General features: G+C 48.0%; 1 protein-coding gene across 1 annotated transcript in view; it reads right to left on the bottom strand.

The window, feature by feature from the left end:
- Positions 1–21,134, bottom strand: part of MAP3K14 (mitogen-activated protein kinase kinase kinase 14) — a 40,980-nt gene extending 19,846 nt beyond the window's left edge. Inside the window, exon 1 of the mRNA XM_008525842.2 lies at positions 20,984–21,134. The gene's annotated coding sequence lies outside the window, so the exon portion shown is untranslated. The remainder of the gene's footprint in view (positions 1–20,983) is intronic.
- Between the last annotated feature and the right edge of the window lie 2,077 nt (positions 21,135–23,211).

Below are 23,211 nucleotides of genomic sequence, written 5' to 3'. Positions count from 1 at the left end.
CTTCTTTCTTGCCTTTATAAATAATGGCTGAATCTTTTTCTGTTTGTCTTATGGTGAACTTTGCATCCCCAGAACAGGATGGTGGATCCCATACTCCAAAACCATCAGTCACCTCACTGACTCCACACAAGCCTTGCCTTCTTAGTGGATATGTCTACACCATCCACATGGCTTTTCTCTAAGTGGGGAGAATCAAGTTTTTGTTAGCAGGAGGTAGATATATGTGTGCATATGTGTGTGTATGTACACACACACACGTATGTGTACATACAGATTTGTGTGCATGTGTATATATATTACATATATATGAAATTTTATAAAGGCTAAAAATCAGCATGCCAATGGCAGTGCCAGCACTTGGCTCCTTTCCCAAGATGTATCTGTTTGTGGCTCTCCAGAAGGAAGTGACATGCTTCCTTCTATAATGTCCAAACTCATTCGCTGAAAACCTCTCCTAAGTATTGTTTTCCTTTCAGGCAACATTAGTAGTGGAATTTACATTAGGGCCCCAAACACCAACCCGTACCTCTAGAAATTTGAGGACACAGCACAGGAATTCACCTCTCTGGGTTCCATCTCTACCAGCCTGTGCGTTACCAGGAAGCCACAGGAGAGAGGGAGCCCAGTGTTGAGACAATCTGTGCAAACAGCGTGTAGACTAGAACTGTCACGAAAGAGAACAGCACCGATCTGAGATTGTTACCGTCTGGAAACCTATTTGAAGACTGAGACTGTGAGCTCCCAAAGCAAAGGCCCTTCTGGTCATGCCTTGCTTTAGACAAAGCCTGAGAAGGCACCAAATTCAGACAGGTTTTTAATAAGTGCTCTCTGCTGGCAGGCTGCTCTCAAAGCTGTCACTGACAGATACAGTCTCCCCTGCTGTACCGCCAGGCATCTGGGGTCACACTTCCATTTGTTCTTGGGGCAGAAAGGCAGACCATGTGAGGCCAAACCTCCAACACCTCTGGCCTTTTGGCCTATCAGGTTGGAAGCCTAAATGAGACAGCGGGAAGCTGGGAAACAGTAGGCTGACACGACCTTCCTACTGAATCTGCCTCACAACAGCTACAAAAGGCTGAGTCAGCTCTGCTGTGGGTGGGGTGAGGGTAGGATGGGTTTAGGGGTCACTATTAATTTGAAACTTACACCTCTGCTTCAAGGGCTTGCTAGCTGTGAACTCAGAAAGGCTCTAGCTTTCAGCATGGATGCCTGGGTTTGGTCTTGAAGGCCGGACACTGAGGAGGCTGAACGGGTGGCCTCATTGTTACTTGATGATCTTATAGAAACCTTAGGAGTATTCTAACTTCAATTAGGGGAAAGCCCTCCAAGACAGGCTGTTTTTTTGTAACCAGGCTTTCATCCCACCCCATTCCTGAACCTCTTCCACCTCCAACAAGGAATTGATTTAGGGCCCACAGCAGCGCCTACCCATCTCAGACACTTTATCAGGGGAAATGAGATCTTAAAAACAAACCAAAAACCTCCAAACCTAAGAGTATTGGAGGTACGCTTACAGGGACCGCCATGTTACTTTAACCTCCTCATTTTCTCTTCCAGAAACTAAGGCCTAATTTGGCGGAGACTTCCCCAAGGTCACTCAGTCTGCGTGAGGCAGTGCAGGGCCAGGCTCCAGGCTGTGCTGCACGCTCCCCAAGTCTCCTGGGCTGCAGGCAAATGCAAAGGGGGAAACTCATGGTCTTCCCTGGTCAGAAGGCTCCTGAGGGCAGAGGTGGTGCCCTGGGTGTACAGCACAGTGGGGCACAGACGAGACAATCAGTCTTGGCTGAATGAGGGAATCAAAGGATGGCCTGCAGAGACAGGATGATCCTGAGCACCAAGGATGAAGAGAGTCCCATCTGATGAGTGAGAGAAATGAGGCTGGAGATGAGTGGTTGTTCCGAGGCCACCCAGCTGCTCGAGATCTAGCTGCACTCGGACTCGTACAGCCTGTCTCTGCCTGACACGGCTCCTCCTAAGCTAGAGCTCCTCCAGAGAGGTTGTGAAACCTTCTCACCCCCAGGAGCCATCCTTTCACCTGGGCAGTTAGATAGGCCACTTGCCAGGGGCCCTGACCCGCCCTCCAGGAGCATGCCAGGCTCCTGTCCCCAGAGAGAAGCTGAGGCTGAGGCAGCCGAGCTCAGGCCTCCTCTGCAGTTCCCTGATGACTCATCCAACAGCCTGGCAGGCAGGGAGAGGAACAAGGAGGCCGTTGAGAAGCTAACCCAGCAGCTGGCAGCTGAACCTGTAAAGGGCACGGGAAAACAGGCTGACCCTCACCTCCCAGGGGCACGAAATCATGGCCCTGGCGCTGTACAGCCTCTCCTGTGGCTGGCTTTCCTGGGCCACATGACCATGACTCAGACCCTCACCGACAGCCTCCAAGTTCAAGAGGCTATTCTTGGGACACTGGCCTGACAGCAGCTCTCCTACACATTCATACACGCTTGCTCCCTCCCTCCTTCTCAACTTCTATATGGGTTCTAGTCCACAAAAAACAGGGTTCTGCCTTAAGCCTGGGACTGCTGGCCAGGTGGCCATCCCAGCCCTGGGCTTGGCCCCTGGCTCATCACCCCAGCCCACCGCCCTGCAGCTTGTGGGGACTAAGGACTGTGGGAGCCAGCTGTGCCTCTGCCTTTGAAGACAAGTCAAAATCCTGATCCATTACTCAGTCTGGACACTCTCCCCAGCTCCACTCAGGCCTCAAGTGCATTCTGCCCTCTGCTCTCTGTGTCAGAGCTGAGGACATGAGCACTGGCAGTAGCTAAACCCACCCAACTCACCCACAAATCCAAGAAAATAAAAGGGGAAAGGACAGGGGTAGAATCTGTTCAGTATTCTTTTAGGGCCTGATCCATGCACACTGCCTGTTCTCTCTTCTGTGGTGCCTTGATGACCCCCTGGAGAAGTCTGGGGGTAGGAATGCCTGGGATAGTACCAGACAATCCTTGGGTATATCTGTATGACATGCCTGCTGCGGGCAAGGCTCCTGGGCCCTGAGACTCAAACTCAGCTCCCTCACCAGTTAGTAAAGATCTTCTGTCCAAGTTGAGGAGTTCTTAAGGTGGATTCAAGGATGACTTCAGGAGGGGCTGTGAACCCCAGAAACTATATGCAGCTTGTATTTTCCCAGAGACAGGGTTCAGAGCTTTCATCACATTCTCCAAGGGTCTGACATTCCCCAGAAGGCTGCTCTAGTCTCCCCAGAAGATCAAGGCCAGGGCTAAATGCCTGACTCTGGCTCCACTCCTCCACTCCAAGGGACAGCTTGCTAATGCAGCGCTCTCCTACCAGACTGCAAGTTAGAATAACCAGATGCGTTCTTATAATGCACTTACCCGAGACCGACTGAATCAGTCCCTGGGCGTTAGGCCCAGAATCTGTACTTTTGACAAGTTCTCTGGATGATTCTGATGCTGAGGGGCCAGGGACTGCCACTTGACCCCTTCTCTATACTGTAAGGCTGCACTATGTGATACGGCAGCCACTAGCCACATGTGGCTATTTACATTTAAATCAACTAAAATTAAATAAAATTAAAAATTAGATCTCAGTTACACTAGCTACTATACTGGACAGTGCACATAGAGAATGTTTCCATCACTGCAGAGAACTCCATTGGGCAGTTCCTGTCTAAGGCTACGACAGCGGCAAAATTTCTGTTCCTAGGATTCTGGGACAGGAATGGGGTTTAGGCTAAAGGAATTTTCGATTAACTGGAAGGTACAAAAATAATGTTTTAAACTGTGGTTGTCAGTGATGATAACCTTTCTAAAATGTATCATATTTCAGTTCCCTGTTTTAGTAAGTACAGAAAAAACATGAGACTAGGAAGCAGAGATATGGGTTCTAGCATTGGCAACTTTTTTTAAAAGCAGCAGGACCATTTTTATCAAATGAAATCATACTTCCACCCCCAATATGCAAAAGAGCTAGAAGCATGCAACTGATACGTAACTCACATTAGAAACAGCTGCTCTGCTAAAGAAGGTGGGCAAAGGCCGAACGTACTCAGCTTCCCTTCATCCACCAAGGACCTCTGCGGAATCCTAGGTCTCTGAGGAAAAGAGCTTGAAAACCAGTGGCCTAGGAAATCTTTTGAGGTTCCTTCTAGTTCCCAAAATGCCACGGATTTGTCAGGATGATTTGAGGTCTGGATGACTCCAATTTAGAACGATAATTGCCAGTATTTACTAAGTACCTACCATTATTAGTCTCATTTTCAGATGTGATGACTGAGGCTTAGGGAAGCTCAGTAGCCTGCCACAGCCACACAGGTACAAGTTGCAGAGGTGGGGTTGAACCCACGCTGCTGCCTCCCCAGCCTGCACAGTAAGCCTTGAACAGGCCACTGAGTTTCTTAGCTTCTTCGGAGCTGTTCTGAGGACTGAATGAGGTACAGGACATGAAACGCCAATCAGTTTGCCCGGCCAATAGAAGACGTGAACTGAAAATTCATTCTCTTGCCTTCAGCAGGCTCATACACGCCATCACTGACACAACGGGGCTTCTCTGTTTCAGCACCTTAAAGTCCAGGTGTTGAGCCTTACCTAAGGCATTCAACACTTTGAACCTCGGTTCTCTGTATACAAAGGAAATAAAAATCTCCGTCTTACAGGGTCATCTTGAAAATGTCCACTGAGGGGCCAGGGCAGACCAGGGCAAATCTCCCTCATGACTATTAGATCTGGAAGTAAAAACTCGTCCCTCTCTGAATGCCCAGAGGGGACAAATAGCAGAAGCAGAATGACTCAACTTCCTTAATAAGATATTAGTTCAAAACCAATCTCACTCTGATGCTTCCTCTTTTAAGCCTTCAGCTTGCCCGGCTATGAGGCCACACTGGGCCAGCCTCTGCCTATCAAAAAAGAGAGGCTGTGCAGTAAGGGGAACCAGGGGCAAGCGCCAGGTGGAGCGAGCTCGCCTGGCAAAACAGCCAACTGGCCAGACAGACCCAGAGATCCTCATGCACGCTCAGCTCTGGCTCCCCTTTCTGCCCTGCCTGCCCTCCCCGATCTCCCCTGCCCCCAACCTCTGTTCCAGCCAGACCGCTCCCTTCACTTGCCTGAGCAGGGCAGCAATAGGTGAGCTCCCGATTCTTTTCCTTTGCTCATCCAGTTCCTCCCATAGAGAATGCTCCTTCCTTTGTTAATACCTGTCTAGATCTTGTGCATCTTTTAGAGCCTATCTCCTCAATGAAGCCTTTTACGGTAGGCTCCTGCATTCATTTGATAAGTGTTCAGTGAGTGTCTCCTAAGAGCCAGGGCCTGTAATAACCACTACATTCATTAAATGTTTGCTTTGTGCTGGGCATGCGCTAGGCGCTTTATCTACACTATTGATGAACCTCACAGCAACCCTGCAAGGGTGGGAACATTCTTTCTACTTTGTGGATGAAGAAACTAAGGCTCCAGGGGGTAAGTTAACTGCAGAGACAAAGGAGGCTCAATTTATACAAGAAGAGCATCTAACATAGGATTAGGGCTAAAGCCAGGACACTCCTGGCGCCCAAGGATCCTCAGGTCCTTTCTAGAATAAAAGTTTGTTGGCAGAGGTACCTGGAACATCCAGGAACTGAGCAGTATTACTACCCGTGTGGATATTACTACTCCTATTTTACCCACAGGATCTACCCACTGTTGGTAATAATTTCTTAGCCTGTGTAGGCTGGAAGCACAAGAACTAACTGTGAGGGGGGTCTCATTAGTAAGAGCTGACTCAGCAATAAATTGGTCAGACTTTTGGCTGAGTTATGCTAGGACACGTTCCTGGGGTGTTCTGATTTTTACCTTGATTAGCTTTAACAGGTCATTTCATTTTCTTAAAACAATTTTTAAAAACCCACACACACAAGTTCTAGGAAAGATAAGCATTACCTTCGCCGAAAGAATCACTGAAGGATGTGCTGTGGCAAGCAGAAAAGTAAATCAGAGAAGAAATGGGGTGTAAAAAACAATGCTAGGCACATGAATCTCTACAATATGTTGGTCAATTTAATTAACAATTGAACGTAAAAAAGTTAGTTTCAACCACCTTAAAACATTAAGTTCTAGACAAAATAAATAAGGGAGAAGGCTGGGGTTGGTGGTTCAATGGGTAAAAAATGATAAGAGCTTTGCCTTTTTTGTGAAATTTACATATGAAAGCCGTTTCTACCTCATTAGAAAAAATTATAGTTAAGTATGTATGTAATTTTAAGTATGTTAAAATTTAAGAGTAACTATCTATAAAAACAGAAATACAATTCAGAGTTTCCAAACCAGAAGGGTAGAGAAAGAAAAATAGAAAACTTGACCACACTAACAAAAAGCAAGGAAAGAAGGAAAAAAGAAGCAAAGAAAAAGGACAATAAATATAAAATGAAAACACAAGGTGGAGAAATAAGTTGAAGTATTAATATATCGTTATTATTATATACATGAATTATACCACAATACACATGAATAAATTAAGCCCACCTATTAAAAGACAGACAATCAGACAGGATTTTAAAAGACCCAGCTAGACACTGACTAAAAGAGACAAAACAAAATTACACAGAAAGATTAAAAATAAAGGATGGAGGGGTCAACCCAGTGGCACAGCGGTTAGGTTTGGACGTTCCGCTTCAGCGGCCCAGGGTTTGCTGGTTTGGATCCCGGGTGCGGACTTATGCACTGCTTGTCAAGCCATGCAGTGGCAGGCGTCCCACGTATAAAGTAGAGGAAGATGGGCATGGATGTTAGCTCAGGACCAGTCTTCCTCAGCAAAAGGAGGAGGATTGGCAGCAGACGTTATCTCAGGGCTAATCATCCTCAAAAAATAAATAAATAAATAAATAAAGGATGGAAAGAGGCATGCCAGGCCAATACTAACCAAAAACATGTAATATTAGTATCAGACAAAATACTTAAGACAAACAGATATAATAATCACTTATATGCACCCAATAAAGAGCCTAAAAATCCAAAGGCTGGCGGCAGGTTGAGGCTTTAAGGATGAGTAAGGTCCCCGCTCTGGGGCATCCTATCAAACTGCAGAGAACTGCAGGCTCATATAACATGGCATTCTTTGAACATGTGTGGAGCCTGCTGGGCGCTGGGCCCTGTGCTGAGCACTGGGTGTACACTGGGGAAGACGACGGAGTCCCTTGAGAAGCTTACAGCCTACTGGGGGAAAGAGACAAGTAGTCAGAAATTACAATACAGTAATGCAACGACAGACATAGACACACAGCAGATGCAACAGGTACACAAGAGGGACACCTAGCCTAGCCCGGTGGGTGTCAGAATGGCTTCCTAAAGCAGGTGATGCCAGGGCTGAGTCTCAAGGGGTGAGCAAGAATTACTCAAGAAAAAGGTAGAGGAATGGCAAAAGTTAAGGCACACAGGTGTGTAAGTAGGAGTCACAAACAGCTTGGAGTTGTTGGTGGGCAAAGTTTAGGTCAGGGAGCTGCAGGAGAAAAGGCAGCAAGAAGGAGTTCAGGTACCAGATCAGGGAACTATGCTTGGTCCTGATTACATCCCCAGGAAGCAACTTCTTAGTGAAAGGCATATAATTCAGGGGCAAAGTTCCAGATGGAAACACCTACAGGGTAGGGGCAGATGGTGAATGCTGGGCATTAAATGAAAACCCTGCCTTTGGGACAGAACCCACCCCCCACTGCCCCAGTCTGGGCTGACCGTATCACAAGTTACAAGCTTTTGGAAGGCTTGCTTAATTCTTTCCCTAGATGGAGAGACCGAGTGGGCATTGGGACCTGGAAACAGACATCTGAGGAAGGAGGGAGCCCTCTGAGTGAAACTCAGCTGGAGGAATCTCAAAACCCGCCTTGCTCGCCAGCTTGAGGCCTGCTTCCCAGGAGAGCAATTTCTGCATAAGCATTTCCCATTAAGGAGGATATGAAATATGAATGTACATTAATCCATAAAATCTTACAGATCAATTATAAAACAGAAACCTGATATGTCCACAAAAACTCAGTCTCACTGCCAATTCCATAGGTCCAACTGCGGGGTAAATGAAATGTACGGAATAAAATTTATGACTGTCCTCCAACTCCTGCCACGTGCCTGTCAGCCTTGGCTAGCCCCGTACATGCAGAAAACTGCTGTCTACAGGCCTCTTTAAATGTTTAAGGCAACCACCTCACATCTATCCTATCAGCACAGGCCTCACGCACTTCTGGCTTCTCCTGACCCCTTCCCATCCTACACTGGTGCCAAGCTAATCTGACACATCATGTCCTTAAGATAACCTCAGGCTCAAAGACATCTGTTGGCTCGGCACTGCTTATGGGACCAGCCCCAACCCTGTGGTTCATAATCTGTCTGACCATGGTTTCCCTAAACGCAGAATTTGGCTCTGGCCAGTCTGGTCTTTTCACACCCCATGAGCTACTCAAATCTACAGGTCTCCGTGTGTGCCACATCCTTGCTTGTCCTTCACAGGCAAAGCCCAGTTCTTCCACCTCAAGGAAGCCCCTCCCAACAGCTCCACAGCACTGCTGGCTTCCTTTTCTGACTGCCTCTGGCACACCGGGGGCTCCTCACTCTCACCCTGGCCCTTAATCACACCCTCATTGCCTTTACCCATCAAATGAAATGACACAGATGACAGAACTCTGGAAAGAGTAAAGCATTATACCCAGAGAAGAGAGCCATTTCTTGTGTGCACAACCCACATTTGCAATCTAGGTATGGAGCGTCCTCAAGCAAAAAAGAGGAAGATTGGCAACAGATGTTAGCTCAGGGCTAATCTTCTTCAGCAAAAAAAAAAAAAAAAAAAGTTTATAAATAATTTTTAACTATATGGAAAAATGCTTACGGAATAAAATGTCAACAGAAAAAGGATACTGAATTATATCTAGAGTATGATCCCACCTAGCATGTGTTTGTATATTACATTGACATTTATAAAAATGCAGACACCAAGCATAGACACGCAACAATGGTTCTCTCTTGGTGGTGTTTTAATATTCTTTACACTTTTCTAATTTTTCCACATTATTTTCAGTGAGCATGCATTACTTTTCTCAGTTTTCATTTCTTAACAGATAATGTTTCCAAGTGGTTAAAAAAAAATACAGAAAGGATATACAGTGAAAACCAGTTCCTTGTATATCCCTCCAGAGCTGTTCTGTGTGGAGTATTACTTTCATAATGAAAACAAGTGATAACTATAGAAGATATGGGATGAGACTTTAGGAGGCATCTGGTCCACATTTGTGAGTGGGACCTAGTAAACACATGATGACTGCTTCCCTCACCCCGCACACACACCACCCACACAGGAAACCTTCACCAGAATCTCTGTAGCTAGTAGGCAAGTTCTGGCAGTCGCCAGAAGGCTGGAGATGGGTAAGCTCGTCCCTCCTGGTTTTGGTTTTCATTTCCCTCTCTTTCTTGTTCTCCCCTGGGGACTGTGGGTTTTATCAGTTATGACTCAAGAAGTAGGAAGGTGCTCAAAGATGGCTCTGTCAGCCACGTTCTACTCTGGTTCCCTGCTTTTATGTATAATCATCCAAGACAAGCGTGTACAGCAGTTAAGGTCTGTGTTGGTGCTGGATGTAAGAACCTCTCGTGGGCACAAGTGGCCCCATAAAGAGCGGGAAACACAGCAGCACTGGACCTGAGAGAAAACCACTAGCCCCTCCTTCGCTGCTTATGTCAAGGGGTGGGGTCGAAGGCTGGTCTCAATCCAGGAAACCTGGAAGAACCAAGTTTTTCTGGCTAGTCTCTCTCATCTTCCTTATGGAACATCTGACCTTGGTTAATATTTTCTTAATCCTTATTTTGTTTTCAAATACAAAATTAATACTTGTTCACTGTAAAAATTTCAACCCTACAAAAGTGCATAGAGGGGGAAAAAAAAAGAAATCCTTGCACCATTTCCATCTCTCTGCAACATAGGTAACACTTAAGGTTGGTGTAAGTCCTTCTACTCCATTAGTATCCATATACAAACATAGAGTTTGGGACTATTTTTAAAATAAGCATGGGCTTATACATATATAATATTCTATAAGTTGCTTCTTTTACTTAACAATAGATTATTATGTATGTGGAGCCATCTGTTTTTTAAACGACTCCATAAGATTCTATAATATTACTCTATGGTACAGATATACCACCATTTCTCCATCTATTCCTCTATGGATGGACTCTCAAATTGTTTCCAATTTTTCACTCTTATAAGTAATACTACAAAAAAATACCTTTATTCACTTATTGGTGCACTTGTACAAGAAATTCTAGATGGTTAAGTTTCTGGGACTAGAATTTCTGGGTGACCCTTTTCTTCTCTCCTGTTTCTGTGTGCCAGGGAAGCAGGCAGCAGCCATGAGTCAAGGACAGGTGGTTCCTGAACATTATATTAGTTATTTGCTAGAAAGATGCTCTCCTTGCCCTCAAGGTGCTTAAAATCTAGTCGGGGAGAATGAGTGAATGGATGAATAAATGATAAAGGAATCACAAAATGATCTTGGGATCAGAAGGGCCCTTGGAGGTCATTTATTCCAACACATCACTTAATAATCCTGAGGGACGGCCACCCAGCTACATAAGAGAATGGTCTTGGAGTCAGGAGATCTGAGTTCGAATCACAGTGTCTCAACATTCTAGCGTGTGACCATGGGCAGGTCATGTAACTCAAGACTCAGGTATCTCATCTGTAAAACAGAGACCCTTAAACTGAAGTAACAGGATTTCACAGGACAATTAAATGCAAGAAACAATGTTTAAAGGCCCCGTCAGTGCCTGGCGCACGGTGGGTTCTCTATCAACGTTAGCAGAACCTCCAGTGAGACGGAAGCTGTTACAAGATGAGCAGCTGTTTGAAAGTCCTTGCCTATGCGGAGCTGAAACCCACCTCCCACAGTGTCCAGCCAGCAGCCCCAGCGTCAGAAGGAAGGTCTGGAATAGACACTGTCAAGGAAGTGGCCAGAATCCTGAGAGCAGAGGGGCAGAAGTGGTCAGCAAGAAAAGGACACCCTACGAGGGAGGATGTCCTTTGAAGAGCACCCTGCACACACCATCCAGCTTCTCTCTCTGCTGGCACTGCCTCAGCTCTGCATGGACTGAGGAACGACCCGCTAGCGTGTGACAAACCAGGACCCAGAACTCCTCGGCAGCTAGAGCTCAAATTAGTTGTCCTGTGCACATCTTTGGGTGTTTTCAACAATCTGCTGCTATGTGTACACATATAATTACAGGCTGGTTGTCAATAATAATAAAAATAATAATGGCATCTATTATTGTTTGCTATTTATTAGGTAATGCATGCATTATTTCTCGAATCCTCACAATATGCTTGTGAGCAAGGCACTAATATTACTCCCTTTGCACGGAGGAAGAAGCTGAGGCTCAGCAGGTCAAGTCATTTGCCCAAGGCCACACTGCAAGGAAGTGGCAGAAGCAGGATTTGCAAACAGGACTCTTTTATGTCAAAGCCCATAGTCTTAACAATACTATATCTCTCCACTTTGAAATGATCTAAGCTTTAAAAATTCGGACCCAAATGCAGAAGCTGCCACAAGCCAAAGGTCTGTTAGTGAGAAACCCAGGGACTGACCCAGGAGGAAGCATCTCAATAATTAGCATGAATGCAGACAGCCTATGTTCTGGAAAAGGCAACTTTAAAATGGTGATGGGGAGGGGCTGGCCTGGTGGCATAGTGGTTAAGTTCGCACGCTCTGCTTCAGTGGCCCAGGGTTCGTGGGTTCGGATCTCAGACTTGGACCTAGCATTGCTCATCAAGGGTCCCACATAAAATAGAGGAAGATTGGCACAGATGTTAACTCAGGGCCAATCTTCCTCATCCCCCCCCCCCAAAAAAAAGGTGATGGGGAGCAAAAACTCCAAGCTGGACATGTGGCAGGCCTGTGTGCCTTAGCCCACCCACTCCCAGCATAGCGAGGCCCACCCCAGGGACCAATACTATGACAAAGTTCAAATTTGCCATTCATGTTATAAAGTCTGGCTCCAGGCTTTTTGAGCCTAATTTATATTTTACTGGTTTTGTTTTTTTTAAATAGCAAAGCCTTGAGCATCAGCTACTGTCTTCATAAATATGGTCAGTACTTTATCTCCAGGCCCTTGATTTAGGGCACTGTATAAGCTTTAAAAGAAAAGTGTTACAATAGCATTTGCAATTCAACTTTTGAGTTCTTTGCATGAGGAGAGCCAATAGCACATAGAAAAGATGCCACTAGAACGTCATTGATCCACAGGGACAATTATGGAACTGGTATGCAAGAGAATGGAGGAGGGAGAGTAGTACTGAGAAAAAAAGCCAAATCACGTGCCTCCTTATTTTACACAATAAGCAGCAAGACATTTTTAATGTATGTTATGTAAAAAAATTTCAAGTGTTACTGAAATCTGCAGGTTGGGGTATTTTGTGTAACTGAATATTCTGATTAAGTGAGGGCTGCAGTGTGTACCATACAATAATGACCAATTTCCAAAGATTACAGTGCCATAAACTGCCCTTGATACTAAAATCATGCCAAACACAACCAGCTTTCTTTGATGAGTCAAAATGCACTTCTGGATCTTGCCAAGCCTTGAGGTCATCATTACAAGCAAAACAGTTCTCCTTATTTAACCTTTCTGATTGGATTCTGAGCAAGGAGCAGCTCCCTGGGCTATGGTCAATCGCACTGAAATACAATTGCTCCCCTCCTCAGTTCCTAACTCTGGTTTTTCACAGGTGGAACTGGCTTCAGGCAGGGTCTACCTGTATTCAGAAAAGAGGGAAAAGGATAGGCTCGGCCTCCCTATCAGGGAGGAGGCTTCAAGTTCATTGTTGTCACTGGTGACTGGTTCTGAAATTGAGGAACTAGTTTGAGGAACTTCAGAATAAACAAGAAACCCAAACAACTTGGCTTTCCACAGAAGACTTCCAACGCATGGGGCTAAATGGAAAGAAGCTCGTGGTCCAGCTCTGCCCTCTGGCAGTGGAACCTTAACCATGGCCTCGTTTCAGATGCCGCCTTACGCACCCTTTGACAGATTGGCCTGAGAGACCAGCTTCAGGACATGAGCAGCAGGGGTGCGTTTGACATGTCCCTTTACAATACAGGGTCACATTCTTGTCCTCCCCCAGGAAGGGAAGTAAGGGCTTGGGACCTGTGGTATGACGGAATATTTGCAGAGGGTCTCAGACCAATTTCCTTGGTAAAGGAGGGGGACCCATGAGACAGCCTGTGGCTCTCTCATCCTCTCCCAGGCCAGGAGGGATGAGGAGGAGTGTGGATTTTGGTCTTGTACTTTCACTGAACAACAAATACTTAGCCAGTGGTTACCAGGCTCCAGATGCTGTGCTGGCCAGAGCAGATGTTATGGTGACCAAGGCAGACAAGGTCCTTGCCCTCGCAGAGCTTTCACCCTCGTAACCCCAGAAAGGCCTTCCTGGAATGCTGAACCTAGTTACTAGGAAGCACTGTCATAGCTCAGGCCTCGGACTATCCGCCTACAAATCTGTCTCAGAGTGGCCCCAAGCACGTGGGATTTGCCAGTGTGGTCACTGCCCTCTCTATCCAGCCTGGAAGGCTAGGATAAGTTGGCCATGTCTTTAATGGCAGGCTACTCAGGGTCTACTTCTGCTCTGAACTACACTTGAGCACATTTCTTGACAGTGCTCACACCTCCGCAAATGCACTCCTTGCCCCCATAGTGCTGAGGTTTCCAGATTGCTCTCAAGCTCCTATTCCAAGCTGACAAGCAGGACAAGTCCCCCAAATGAGACAAATGCTGAGGGTGTTCCCCCCTAGACACCTGCAGAATGGGGAGGTGGGGCTCCTCCCATCCGAGGAGCTGTGTGTGTGACTAGGCTGGGTCAAGCTGGAAAAAGAGGGCCACAGGGCCTTGGTGCATTCCCCACTCCTCTCCAGCTCCCACAGTCATGGTTCATGATTCAGTACCTGTAATGTATCTGCTCCCATGTCCATCTCTCCCTCGCCATGGTGAGTCATCGAGGACAGCACCCCAGCTGTCATTTTTATGTTCTAGCACCTAGCAGAGCCTGCCACATTTGATACTCCTGGTAAGCATGCACTGAGTGAAAAAACGACGGACAAGCTACTGAGAAACAGATGAGTGCTGCTGGCTCTGAGAGCGTGGCTGGCCTGGGAGATGGGCATCCAGACTCTCCAATCACCTGGTGAGCTGGAGAGGACGGAGCCAGTTCCCTGCACAAGGGGCTACAGGACAGTGGCTGTATTCTGACTGCATCCCACCAAGAAGGTATCATGCAAGCAGTTACTGAGCCACCTTTGTCATCCCCTTTCCTAAATGCTGACCTAGAGACCCACATTACTTTCAATTCCTTGAGAAGATGACCCTTTTGAACTGGACGATATCAATCTGGGCGCAGGAGTTCATTTCTAATCTTAATTGGCAACAGCATCCTCATTTGAGGCTGGCTAAGCCCCGCTTTCCTCCCAAGCCTCCCACCATCCCTAGTATTGACCAGTAGACTAATTCTGGCCCAGTAAAGGGAAATGTCAACGTCAGCAGAAGGTGGGGGGTGGATCTTGGATACAACAGCTCTTTGCACTGACAGGGGCCACCATCCAGATATGACATCATTGCTTTGCCCACAAGGAAGATTCTCTTCACTGAGAGAAGCCGGATGAATCCAGTCGGAGTGACACCCAACTACTCTGGTTCTTCTGGCCACCTGCATGCCACGGGCAACACGTCTCTTCATGGGAGAGAGATGGAGAAGAGCTTCTTGATGCCCAGCAGGTTTGTACCCTTGCAATCAATCATTAATAGTAACTGAATGCCCATTTTGGATAAGATATTGCTTGGCAAGGTAGGAAAGTGCCCTAAAGGTGCAGGCAACCTTTGAGACTTCCGGGTAACCCTGCCCAGAACTGTATATTCCTATCAACCTTGACCTCCTTATGGTTACACGAACCTCATGGTACAAGACAGAGTCAAATAAAAAGCTTTCTGTTTACTTTTTCTTAGACCCAAAGCAGCTGCTGCTCTGGCTCCGCCCTTCCCAGGTCTGGCAGAGCTTGCAGAAAGGCTGAGAATGGTGGGATGGGGGTGGGGGAATGGAGGAGGAGCTAGCTAAAAAGTACAATTCCTGCTCCAGAGCAGTTCCTTTGTTCAGAGGCAGCAAAGCATAGTGAAAAGAGCCTGGACTGTAGTTCAGATTTTGCTATTAACTAGCCCTGTGACCTTGGGCAACTCACTCAGCTCTCTTGGGCCACCATTTTCTCTTCTGTAAAATAGACGAGGGCACAAACAGTAATGATCATTTCTGGTTTGTAATTCCAGTAGGTCTTTCTTGACAGAGTGGTTAAGGCTTAAGGTCACTTAGCCATGTCCGCCTGAAGTGACTGCTGCTAGTCCAGATTGATGGGGTGTGTAGACAGGGCTGGGGAAGGAGTCTGCGACAGTTACAGGAAACAAGACCACTTGCAAGGTAATACTAGCTTTTCCCCTGCAGCTTCAATAAAGTCAAGTTCACCTTGTGGGTGACCCTGGACATTGCTTACAGATGTCCCTGACCATCAGCAGTCAATTCACCGCCAACTGCACTGGTCTAGAACAGAGAGCTGAACAAACTCTTTGTCTTGATGGACACCTGGTCATGGCTTTAGTGGTAAGAGGCTCTGTAGAGGCCACAGTAACCAGAAACTGAGTGGAAGGGATGGCTCAGGAGTTCCCTCTGCGGCTTCTTTCTGAGTCCAAACACTGGCTCCAGAAGTGTAGACTACAGAGGTGGTACAGGCTTAGGATTTCAAAGCTTCCTGAAATCCAGGGTTTAATCTAGCCTTTCCAATCCCTAGAGCTCTTCAGAGCTCTAACTCAGATGGCAAAAAGGCAGGCAGGTAGAAAAGGGTTCCCCAAAAGGTCTTTCACACCAAAGTACGGCTTCTCTCTCTCTACTCTTTGCAGCGGGGTTTCCCAGCTCCCTAGAGCCAAAGCTCCCTCCTGCTTCTTTGCTGACTGTAACTGGAAGCGGGCCATTTTCCACCCTTAAGGTTGCTGGACTCAGAAGGGCAGTGACACTGCTGATCTGGGCTCGGTGCCCTGGCCACATGACCCCCCTGCCAGGGTGTCCATCTCTCTGTCACTCAGCAAGCGGCGGGAGCCTCCTGTTTGCTTCCTTATCTCTGCCTCTTTGGGCTGAAATGAATGTGATCTTTGGCAGAGGGCTTCTCTACAAGGTCTGCTCAAGACTTCCTCTGCAACGTGCTGGGGAAGAGATCGCCTGTCACCTACCCCCTGCATGGGTGACTCACCTTCCAGAGAAAGTGCTCTGCTCACCTAAGCAAAGTTGCCTGGAAAATGACTAAGGCACCTATCAAATGCAGTCTGTGGGGCCAACCAGCCATCGAGCTGGGTCCAGACACACTCTGCCTCTCACCTCCAGCCTGAAGTCAAGTGTGGAGCTGCCACTCCAGGCCTGCTGGTTTCATTTTCATCTGAACTGAGCTCCACATGAGGCTTGACATCCGGTGATCTATTTTTTCTAAAAACTAGGTTCACTTTAGAAATGACTCTTTGGCCATGAAGACAGCTTCCCCAAGAGAAAACAAAATGTTATTTAAAGGGAACGTCAGCCTATGGGAGCCTGTATTTTTGTTTTGTATTAAGAAGGGGAAAAAAGAATTTAAAATGTAATGTGAAACTTTTTTTTTCTTGTATGATTTAAAGGGAAATCTGCAAGTCCCTGACTGTAGATCCATGGCCCCCAAACATGGTATTGGTGATAGTTGACAAAGACATTTATAAGAGGAAAGGATGGTGAGCCACGCGTGCCACGTGGCGGTGGGAACCTCATCCCACAGAACCAAAATTTCCCCCATAGTCCCCCAAACAAAGAAGAAAAAGTCTTTGATGAGTTATATTCTACAAAGGATTTTCCTTTTTTTCACCTCCAGAGTTAAGGCGGGGACCCACTTCACCACATGGCAGACACAGGGAGCCCTAGAAAGGCCCAGCTCTGCCTCTGGCTCAGAGTCCTGGGAGGGCTGAGAGTGCCCAGGGTTTAGGATCGCCAATTCTGGTCAGGCAGGGCCTCCTGGGCCTTTTTAGGCTCATCTGGAGGGTGGTGAAGACAGTATTTAGTGTAAGACAGGGAGAAGCTGACAGCAAAAACCGCTAGACAGAAGAAACGTCCCCTGGAGGTCTTAATGAGAAAATGACTCTACCCTGTCAGGCAGTCTGACCCTTCCTGACATCATCTTACAGAAAACAGGTCCAGTCAGTGTGGTAAACGGCAACTACCACCACTGCTATTACTCCAACTCCCACCACCACCGCCAGCCTTCGTGTTCTGTGCCTTACCGTGTGCCAGGCACTGTGCTCAGCATTTTCCATATACCCTCTTATTTCCTACTCAGAATAACCCCATGAAGTATTTCTGATCCCATTCACAGATGAGGCGCCCGATGCTTAGAGAAGTGAAGTGATTTGCCTGAGGTCACACAGGCAGACAGTGGCAGACCGGGCCCTGACCCAGGTCTGTCTGACCTGACAGCCTAAACCCCCACATTTGGCCTGGAGACACCAGGGCCTTGCTCTACGGCTCTGAGCAAACCACTTGACCACTCTGCCTTCATTCCTGCATCTGTGAAATGGGGAAAAGCAGACCCACCCAGAGGATATGCCATTGATCTTTCAGCCTTTATTAATAATTATTACAAATAATCAGTATTAATTAATAATCAATTCTAACAATACATATTAATATTAATTAATAAGTAACATAAATAGACTGTTAAATACAGCTACCTTGATTTAGTAACATTCAAAATTGATGTGTTTTTGGGGAAAAATACCCAACTTATCCTCTCATGAGTAAGTTAGTAGAAAAAACAGTGAACTAGATGTCAAGAAACGTGGGTTTAGATTCTGGGCATGACACTGATTTCCTGAGTAACCTCGTCCACTTCATTTCTCCTTACTAGCCTTCACTTTCCTGATCTTTGTCCCTGCCTTTCTTTATACAAACATTGTGAGAAACAGAAAACAATGGCTACAAAGTACCATTACTCTTGATGCCATATAATTTCAAGGGATTTATATCAGGAGGATAAGAGATTAAAGGATGTAAAACAACAAGAAGGGAAGAGCATCTTTTAACCTAGAAATACAAAGAAGGGCACACAGACCACTGAGGAAAATTGACTTTTCTCTGTATTGTCACCCAGGTAGTAAGACAAACCCAGAACTAAAGACCCCACATCTGACATACTTCAATGTCTCGCTCAGCTCAACTGAAGTGTCTTACTACACAGTTTGCCCTATATTTGGCCTTCCATTTCTGATTGACTGCTTTCAACATTTCAGTCAGCATCACCAAGCACACGCGAAGCCTTCACACGTGCATCACTTTAAATGCTCACCCTCCCCTTGCAGATGCTCAACCCCCACTCCTTTCCCTTCCTGGGGATCTCGGTGTGCAGAGGACAGAGGGGCTGGCTTATCCTTAGAGTTTCCCAAATCCACTGACAGGAATTGCCCCCCTTCCCGCCAATTTCACACTGGTGCCATCAAAAGTGCCCATAATGCTCAGATGTTTCCAGTTTAACTGAAATACAAAAATGGGGCAAACAGGAAGCATCAGACACAACTGCGGTAGTGACTTATTAATCATGAAAGCAGAATTTTAGTTGCATTTTAACCTTTTGCCAGGAAAAAAAAAAACAGCTTTGAGATGATAAAAGCCATTGGTACAAATATGCTGCCTATATGTGTATCGAGCTGACTTACACTTTTAATTTAGGACTGAATTCAGTTTTAAGATTTCTTAACTATCCTCCCAGAAAGAACATCTGTCAAGCCAACCACCATGAATCTGTCAGCTCTTCATCAAGGCAGGCAGGCCTGTTAGGAAAGCTCAGGTGCCGTCCATTGAGACAGGAAAAAAAATAGGAAATTAAAAGTGACTTCACGGGCCAAAGTGATAGGACACTCTTAAGAGGGTGCCAACAACGAAGAAAATAACCCTGGGTGAAGCTTTACCTATTTCACATCTCTACAGATCTCTCGCCAGCCCCTGGCCAGGATGGACTGTTGTCACGCACCAAAAAGTCACAACACTTGCCTGGAGTTGGACAACCAACCAATAAGGGGAAGCCTACTTCCGAACATTAAATGATACACAAACACTCCAAGCGGATCACAAAGGAGTCAGTGTTCAACAGGAGAACCAAAATGAGGAACCAGACCTCCATCTGTTGAGGCGAAACGGCCAACCAGACATTTTTGTTTAATAGATGAAGGCTCATTTGGCAGGGTCTCTGTCTGGGGTGCCGCTCCCACAAACTCTAACAGGCAATACCAGGGGCAAAAAAACCCCTTCACAACTGCTTCTTATAATCTGAAAACGGTCAGAAGATGATCTAAAGCTTGGCAGCTTACTGCTGTCCGATTTCACAAAAATGCTGGAACATATACCTGGGTACGTATTTCTAAAATTAAAGTCAGAGACTACTACTTTTATTTTGAGACCTTCTGAGAAGTTCACCACACCCTTCAAAATAAATGAGGATGTCCTAAAGGCGCCTTGAAAAACTTAGAGGTCTGGCATCGCTGCACCGAAAGAACTGACTTTGACATCACTTCAAAAACACCAAGAGTAAACCCGAACACATCGTAAGCAAGACAGCACCTGTCCTCTCACGTTAAGAGCATAAACACCACACCAAACACTTCTCCCTCCTTCCTGCATCTAAGTCCCATAATGTGGTCCTGGTCCAGGGGAAGGAGCCTGGGCAAGACTCCAGTGACCCAGGCTGGAGTCCTCATCCTGAGTCCCAGCTATGAGGCCTTAGGCAAGATAAATACCTCCCCCTCATGTGCCTCAGGTGCCTCACCTATAAAATAGGACACTATTATCTATCTTATCACACAGACAGGTATGAAGACACTAAGTAAAAAACACATCACTAATGTTAAGATGCTATCTCTTTCTAATCTTTCAGAAAGACCACGTTTCTAGTCAAGGGGTTTTCAACATTTTTCCTGGAATAAACTTCAGACTGCTATTTTGTATTAGGCCCCACCTCTCATCTTTTAACTTTACTTGCTTTTAGAGCCCTTAACCAACTCACTGGTGTCCACTGCCTCCAGTTAACAACAATAATTTTGCCATTTACACCACTCATTTCTGGACCTTTTCTCCACTCATCCTCTCCTCCCCACTCTCATTCCCCAGTCCACCCTTCAGGACTGAGAGCAACATTTTAACTTCAGTAAGAAGGAAACGCTTTTTCTGAAGTTACTCAGCATCAAGGAGGCTCCTGAGCAGGTGGGACTCTGCGCTGTACAAGTGGCCTCTTTCTGCCTGGTGCCCCGTAGCGGCAGGCTGCCGGGGTCACGATGGGCTTCCAGGGTGGGAATATTATATCTGAGCAGACATAGAAAGTCCTGAGTGGAGCGGACTGAAGAATTACAGCGGGGTCAGGGGAAGCAAGAGGATGCTGCGAGTGGCCAACAGTGCCCGGCTGGGTGTCAAGGGCAGGATCTGCTCCTTCTCCCTGCCTCGGGGTATGACCCGAGAACTTCCCAGGCAAGGCCAGAGGGTTTCACTGCCAGGGCAGGTGGAAGGGCGCATGGACCGGACGCACTTGAACACTAGACACCTTCCGCCCGGTGCCGAGACAAGCCCCGCTCCTGGGGGCAGCCGGGGAACGGAGCAGCAGGGGCAGGCCTGCCGGTGGGGTTGGGAGCGCCGGGGAATGGGGATGTCGGGGAAGGGGAAGCAGGGCGCCCCTGCGCGCCCTCCTGGCGAGCGTGTGGCCTGCGGGGCTGCGGCGAGCATGGCGTGCGACCGTGGCCCCGGCAGCGCGCGTGAGGGCGCCGCGGCCACCAGCGCCGAGGGCTTGAGCGCGAGTGGGTCCGACCGGCCGCGCCGCCGACCCCCCCCCCCCCCATTCTGGGGCGGCGGGCAAGGCCGCAGCCCGACCCCGGGCTGAGGGGCGACCCATCCCCGCTGCTCCCTGCTCGGGGTCCCGGGGTCCCGCCCAGTCACCTACCGGCCGAGCGCCGATCTCCCTAACCAGCGAGCGTCGCGCTTCCCTCACCCGCGATCTCCCGCCGCCGGTGGCCGACCGCTGCTCTCTGGGCCCACGGTCGTCCCGCCCCACTGCCGCTCCGCCCCGGCCTCGGGCCCCGCCCCTCACCGCCTTCCCGGCCACCCCCGGGGCCACGCCTCCGCCGGCGGCCGCAAATTTGCCTGGCTTCGCGCCTCCTCGCTTTGGCCGCACCTCGACCCTTGGCCCCGCCCACTCCTCCAACGCAACCAATGAGACGGCGCGTCCCGGCTAGTCCCGTCGTACCGCCCCTGGCAACGATTGGTTAACGAGGTCTCGTTTCCAGAAATGGGCACTACTTCCGGACGGTGTTTATAGAGGAGAGATTGCTGGGCGGACGGATTGACAGAAGGCGGAGGCGGCCGGGGTGTCGGTGTAGCCGCACATGCGCCCTCGGCTTCTGGCAGTCTTTTTACGGGTTGCGTTCTTCTGGAGGTTACGGGAAGGAAGGCAGAGTGTGCGCATGCGTGGGCACTCCCCGGCCTCGAACTTCGGTTATCTTGGGGACGACGAGGCGCTCTTTCTTGGGTCTGGTTCTGCTTCCTCTTTGCTTGAGGCTGTGGCGGCTAAAACCGGTGGGGGGCGGTTGGAAACACTTTTATTGAGCACGTACTATGTCCCTAGCGCTGTAGAGCCCCCAAGGACGAGTAAGACAGGTTCTGGTGCCTGCCCTCGAGAAGCTTGGGGAGCCAAGGGCCTACGCAGGTAAGACCTGTGTGTTGAAACCGAGGTCTGATGAGAGCGTGCGGATGGCGTGGTGCAACCCCTTCCCACAGCCGGAGAAGAAGCGTGGTGCGAGTGCTGTGCGAAGCATCTCCTCTCTGGGCGTGCAGGTTACACAGCCAGAAAAACTAGAGCTTTACCTATGAAAACAAAAAGGCCTCGGAGTCTGAATATGCACCAAGGTGTCAACAGTGCTTCTTTCTGAATGGAGGCGGTTAGGGGAGCTATGGACATTTTTTCTTTTCTGACTTCTCTTTATCTGTATTTTCCATTGTTTCTACAGTGAGCTTGTATTTGATTTGTAATAAACAAAAAATTCCAAACTGTAAAAGTTGGCCGAATAAAAGATATGTCCTTACCTGGGCACCCCACCTCCATCAGTGGTCCACGGCATGCAGGTGTGGTGACTGGCTTCAGTGGTGGGGTAGGCAGGTCCCGTCCCAGGCTGTCTTGAGAAATAAGGATCATCCCATCTCTGGAAGTGTTTGAACAAAGGCCAGGCCACCTGCTCAGGACTACTTTTCAGACAGTCCTTGGTAACTCAGGTCCTATTTCTGGAGATCTGCACCCAACAGACATCTCCGTTGTTGGGGGACAGGGAAGAGCATTTATTTAGGCAGAGGTGGAAAACTCACAGCCTAAGGGCCTCACCCACTCACTTAGGTCATAGGTATGTTTTGTTTGGCTGGCTCAAGGTTGTTTTAAATTTGCATTTGAGTGCCTTAGAGCAGAGACTGCAGTCCCTGACAGCCCCTGCCCCTGTTGTCTTACACCCAACGTCTTAACCTTCTGGCCCCTGAAGCATTTGAGGTTGTGGCCCCCATAGAGCCCATGCTTGGAGCTGGACATCTCTGCATAAACTGGCCCTGCCACTGACTGGCTTGGGAGATGGTGGGCAGGAAAGAAGCTGGTGGCCCCTAAAGCTCCTTCCAACCCCAGGGTTTTTCATTTCAGTGACTCAGGGAGAGGTGGAGCTTGGCCCAATGGGCTCCAGGTTGGTATCAGCAGCAAGCCTGCCACCTCTCCCACCACCTGTTTGCCTCAGGGCTCACCACTTCTCAGGAAAGTCGTGGGCACAGGGCCGAGAGTCTGCAGACACTCCCTGGCTTGCTTTTGCCTTCTCTCTGTTTCACCATTCCTTCTTTAGCACGCCCAAGGCCCACATCCTTTACCCAGCTTCCCTTGACACTTCTTTGTCCTGGGTGCCCTCCATGCCCCCACCCACCCCATCAAGATTGTCTTTAAATCTATCCACTAACACTGATGTGTATTAGTGGGAGAGAATGAGCTGTGTTGACCCAAAGCTGTGACTCCCAGGAAGGAATTTCACATCAGTTTGCAGGAGAGGAACAAACCCCCACAGACTACTCAGGAAGGTATTTAGGACAAGCAGGGCCTCGAAGTTTCAGCTACTTTTCTCAGGCCTTTCCAAGCTCCACCACAAGCTC

Source organism: Equus przewalskii, chromosome 10, assembly GCF_037783145.1.
Source record: "Equus przewalskii isolate Varuska chromosome 10, EquPr2, whole genome shotgun sequence".
Lineage (NCBI taxonomy): Eukaryota > Metazoa > Chordata > Mammalia > Perissodactyla > Equidae > Equus > Equus przewalskii.
This window is presented reverse-complemented; position numbering and strand designations above follow the sequence as displayed.